This window comes from Coenobita brevimanus, chromosome 2 (assembly GCF_032717465.1).
Source record: "Coenobita brevimanus isolate Jiangsu-jjx chromosome 2, ASM3271746v2, whole genome shotgun sequence".
NCBI classification, from domain to species: domain Eukaryota; kingdom Metazoa; phylum Arthropoda; class Malacostraca; order Decapoda; family Coenobitidae; genus Coenobita; species Coenobita brevimanus.
In genome coordinates this window covers 10,794,171-10,799,897 of record NC_136955.1, presented here as the reverse complement: position 1 = coordinate 10,799,897, position 5,727 = coordinate 10,794,171, and the positions used below count along the sequence as shown (strand labels likewise).

At 39.7% G+C, this 5,727-nt stretch overlaps 1 non-coding gene across 1 annotated transcript; it reads right to left on the bottom strand.

Annotated features, from left to right (window-relative positions):
• Window positions 1–3,493: 3,493 nt before the first annotated feature.
• On the bottom strand, window positions 3,494–3,612 carry LOC145392643 (5S ribosomal RNA). The gene has a single exon (XR_013896052.1). It is a non-coding gene; the product is annotated as a 5S ribosomal RNA (ribosomal RNA).
• Between the last annotated feature and the right edge of the window lie 2,115 nt (window positions 3,613–5,727).

Below are 5,727 nucleotides of genomic sequence, written 5' to 3'. Positions count from 1 at the left end.
GACTCAGATCTCCTCTTAGTCTGAGCATTCCTCATCTGGTTCGTATATTAATTCGGGTATCATTTGTGTTACTGTTCGTTATATTGTACTCTCTTTAACACACAAATGCTATTCTTGTACTACAGTGACCAAAACTGAAAATAATACTCGAAATAATTTGCTCTAAGGAACTGTATGTATTACGATTTTTTTTTTTTTTTACTGATTGTGTACGCTATTGGCTTGGTTTGAAATACGTTGCTATTATTATTCTTATATATTTTATGTTTGTAATCACGAGACTAGTGTCATTATTAGCGAACAGTAGTTTTTTCTAATCCAGTATTTAAGAATCTGCATCTATTAGCATTAAAATCCATTTGCCACATATGAACCCAATTGAACTGTTTATCCATATCTTTTTTAATACTCATTCTTTGTTCAGGGATACCTGCTCTATTACGGAACTTTGTCTCATCAGTGAAATTTGATATATTACAACATAAAAACTACCCTTTAATGAGTTGGACACTGGATAGGACCCAAAATGTACTTTGTGACACTCAACTTGTAACATTCATTCAGTGTAATTCCTTCTCGTTGATTTTAACTCTTTGTTCATGTTCCGTAAGTCAACTATTAATCCATCTTAGTACATTGCCCCTGATACCATAACTTTAAAATCCTGAAGTCAATTATAGTGATTTTTTTTTTTTCAGATGTTTTCTGGGAATCGAAACAGATTTCATTGACTAATTTACTTTTACCATACAAATCAGTATCACTGAAAAAGTTGAGGAGACTGGTAAAATATAATCGACTGAACCGAAATCCAAGCTGTTAGTCTTTGATGGACTAATTTGATCTAAATATTTAACTAGCTTACTTTCAATTATAGTTTCCATCAACTTGCAAGCAACTGCAGTTTAGCCCAGTGCGTTTTCTCTCCAGAAAAAGCATACAACACTATTCAAGAGACGGCCTAAATGCAATGAACCAACTACGCTAAAGTGAAGACCATCTGATGCGAACAATGCCTGCTGCTGATAATAGTCATTCCATGCATTTACAAACTCCATGAACTCCCTTAAACATAGTGGCCTTAAATGAATATTCAGAAATAGGTCGCGCTATGGAATATGTTTTTTTTCCAGTCCTAAAGAGTACCCCTGATAATAACACGTCCTTACTCTTGATCCTGTATTGCTGGGTCATCAGTGACAAGAGAGCATTAACAGCCCTAGTATTGTCGACCTCATCAGGGCCTTGTTCTCTTTGTCAACTCCAGCACCTCGTATACAGAAACGGTTTCTGTTACTGGATGCCCCACAATATTTGGCTGGATTCGGATAAAGGAGTGCCTTCCCATCAGCATCTTGTGTGGCTCCCCTTCTAAATTTGCAAGAATATGCATTTTGTTATCAGTCACCACAGGTGCGATAGACCTCTTCTTCACTACACTCACTTCATGCTGCACTGGTTGGAACTGTGAAGATCATTAGCAGCAGGAGGTGAAGAAGCAATAGAACTGCTTTTCAGGCTGGCTGTGTGGGTTGCCGAACAGGAGAGCTTGTTTGGACAGTGTTGTCATCCTCAGCACTAGTAATGGGCGATACTCGATTATTTCTGTAATCGATTATTTCGATTACATTTGTGGTCAGTAATCGATTAGTAATCGATTACTTTTCGATTACTTTTACCTTAAAATAGATATTATCTGGGTATATTGGTAAAGTACAGTATGAGGTAAAATGGTATGTCTTCACTGTAGTCTCTCTGTCTCTGTCTGTCTGTCTCTCTCTCTCTCTCTCTCTCTCTCTCTCTCTCTCTCTCTCTCTCTCTCTCTCTCTCTCTCTCTCTCTCTCTCTCTCTCTCTCTCTCTCTCTCTCCTAGCATTAAGTTAAAGAAGAAGATCCGGGAAAAGTGAAAACATTGTTAATACCTGCAAATTTAATTAACCAGTAATCAGATCTGCCGAGCCGCCCGCCGCACAGTCACACGACTCACACACTGCCACACAGCTGGCAGCTGTGTAGTGCACACCCGCCACAGTGTACACAGTACACAGCAGCATATAGAAACTGCACGTACGAGTTGGTGTTGTATTAGAATGCCTTCTCCAATGTCTGAGGCCCCGCCTTTTTATTCCGCTCGCACATACACGCTATTAATTCTCAGCTACCTCTTTTTTACATACATCTTTATGAATTCATGCGTTTATTATAAAACAGATTAATGTGTATAGCGTAAAATCCATTGTTATGCACGTGTCTATAATATATATTTAACGTGTAATCTAGGCTGGGAGAAATCGTTTGGTAATCGATTACTGGGAACTATTATCGATTAGAGAAAAATTTTACCTTGTAATCGATGTAATCGATTACAAGTAATTGATAATACCACCATTACTCAGCACTATGACCAACTTTGCTGGCAACAAATTCTTCTAATGAATCTGTTATGCAGGTAAGAAGAGCATTTTGATTATTGACCATGGTTAGCAACTCATGCATATGATATGGGTGTCAACACATTCTGCAGATAGGAGACTGCACTTTGACTTCCATCGCACTAGTTATTTTCCTCTACTATTATGTTACGTGTCTTTTTTCACACCTTTTCATCCTATCCACTTACTGGAAAGAACAGTGGATTGGGATTATTCTTTCCCTTCTATTGCCACACAAGTAATTTATTGTGGGTAACCCCGAAGGACTGCATACAGCAATAGAAAGTCTATATTGGTCTTGCTAGCCTTTTTCCCAGAACCGTCAGATAAGGATATTTCTTGTCCTTTTCCTTTTTTCCTAACAGCAGATGCCTTTGTACACCAATATAAACCTCAAACACAGATTATCCATCTTAGCGTAACAGTGGTTTACATCATACTGCTGACTATTTCTCGTAACCTTACGGCAGAGAAAGACAAAAGTACAGGAAGGAACTCTTTCGAAGGCACTTGATCGTGACTATCATCTTAATTTACTTTTAATCTCTTGTTACAGATATGTTTTTAAGACAGAATGATGGCAGTTTAGGCCAAGTTAATGTAGACAGAATAGTCAGTGTATTAATAAGCGTCCAAGCACTATAATGGTACAAATGGACAAGTAGAAATTATATCTAGGAATCCAATTATACCAAACCTGAGAGCACTGCCTGTCAGCCCCTTGTGTGCGACCGACCTTCAGAGTTATCCCACTGTTATTTCCACTTGTATTTTCAGCAACACAGCCTCCCTAGTGACCCGCCACATAACCGTGCAACTCTAATGCTGCTCTCCTGTCCACCCCTGCAGTCACAATCCTTTTCCGAAATTAGGAAGGGGAAACATGTGGACAAGCTTTATTCATGTGACGCTATTGTGAAGTTATTCCCGTAGGCTATATATATATCCATCCATTGCCAGACGCCATGTATCCCAAACGGGGCGGTCAAGGGCTTAGAGTTAATTGTTTTACAGGGAGGGGCACTAATCCTCCACCAACCCCACTTGACACGTAGGGAGTTATGCCAACAGCATCTGGTGTTCCCAGGCGGTCACCCATCCAAGTACTAACCAGATCCAACGTTGCTTAACTTCGCTTATCGGACGGGAAGCGGTGTACTCAACGTGGCATGGCCGTTGGCATATATATATATATATATATATATATATATATATGTGTGTGTGTGTGTGTGTGTGTGTGTGTGTGTGTGTGACGTCCAACATCATCGCAACAGCAACGCAATACAGTACTGACTCAGTAACACAGTTGAGAATTCAAAAAAATATATGACCAGTGAATCAGTTCCACGACATTAACAACCATGAAAACAAAAACACCACCATCGCCAGCACAATACCCTCCAACATCACCACCACCACCACCACCACAACAACAACAACAACAACAACAACAACAGCATCAGTTAAAAAAAAAAAAAATCAGCACCACCTAAAAAAATACCATCCCCTTCATCTGAAAAAACAAACAAACAAACATAACATTAAGAACAACAAAAACAGGAACAACAGCAACAACATCGACATCACCACCAACAAGAAAAAAGCACATTAACCTTGGCGACAAAATCACATAATCAAGAACAGTGATAACTTTAGCACCACCACCACCACCACCACCACAACCGCTAACAACACAAAAATTAATTTTCTGAGGACAACAGCACTTCACCTGTGGCCTTGACCCTTTGATCTATCTTAACCAAAATCATTTTACGTTTTTCCAGATCCACGCAATATGTTAACTGCCAATTATGATCCAGGTCGGATGCGGTCGAATGCATGAAATACGCTGCACCCTGAACTCTGACCTCCTACCACAACCTTTGACCTTTGAGTGAGCTCCACCAATATCAGACAATTTCCCCGGTTCGCCCATAATGTATATGAAAATTTTGAGATTGAATCAGCCATACATAAAATAAAGCTGCACGATAAACTTTGACCTTCTCCCATGACCTTTGACCTTTGACTGATAGGAATCCAAAAAATGTTCCAGACCCTCCCACAATGGATGGCAAATTTAATCTAGACCTGATCAGGCATTAATGAGATAAACACATACATGCAAACATACAGTACATATATACATACATTCATTCCTAGATACACATATAGCACATACATAATTATATTCATGCATACATTCTTCCCGTACATCCATATAAACCCACCTGATATAAACAGCGAAGACATTGGCGTCGCTAAAAAAAAAAAAAAATGTGATCAGTAAAGCGATCAGCATCACAACAAACCATCACAACCCATCACCAGCACCACAACAGCACCAGTAGCACACAGTAAAAACAGCAAATCTTTGACCACCACATCCACCACAATTACCATAACTTCTGTCACCATCACCACCACCATAACAACAGCAACAACAACAGTAACAAGTAGTAAAACCATCATTAACACCGACAACCAAGCAACACACACACACACACACACACACACACACACACACACACACACACACACACACACACACACACACAAAGTAACGTCTAGCAACACTATCAACGTAACAAAAATAACAACAAAAATTCAGGCACCACCATCAACAGCAAGAACCAAACGGCAACAACAAGAACATCACCATCATCATCAACAACAACAACAGCAGCATCAACAACTAGAACCAAAATATCAGAATCCACGGTGTGAATTTCTCTATTCTGTATTCATTAGGGTTCAGAATGTGTTATCTTTTAAAACTGAATTCTGTGACAATGTTTATTAATTGACACAGATCTCTCTCTCTCTCTCTCTCTCTCTCTCTCTCTCTCTCTCTCTCTCTCATCAAATGCGAAGTGGTGTACCCTCCCACTAAAGTGGATTCGTGACAATACCTAATATTCGGCTCGACCTCAATACTACCACAAGTGCACTGTTATTCGCACTGTCTGTCTGTCTATCTGTCTCTGCGCGTGCACACACACACACACACACACACACACACACACACACACACACACAGAAAGGGTACAGTCATGAGGGAAAGAGAAGAAAGGCAGGACACTTATAAGACATCAGGTGAGGCAAGAGAGGGAAAAGGAAGAGAATGACAGTAAACGGTATTATGGTGTAAGATAGGAAAAGGGTAGGATAGAAGTAGAAATTAATATTAGTATACAATGATATGGTGTTCGGTTGGTGAAGGGTAGACTAAAATAAGACACAGACGATGAAACAGAAGACAGCGGTGGTAGAGAGTGGTATGGTGTAAGAGTGGA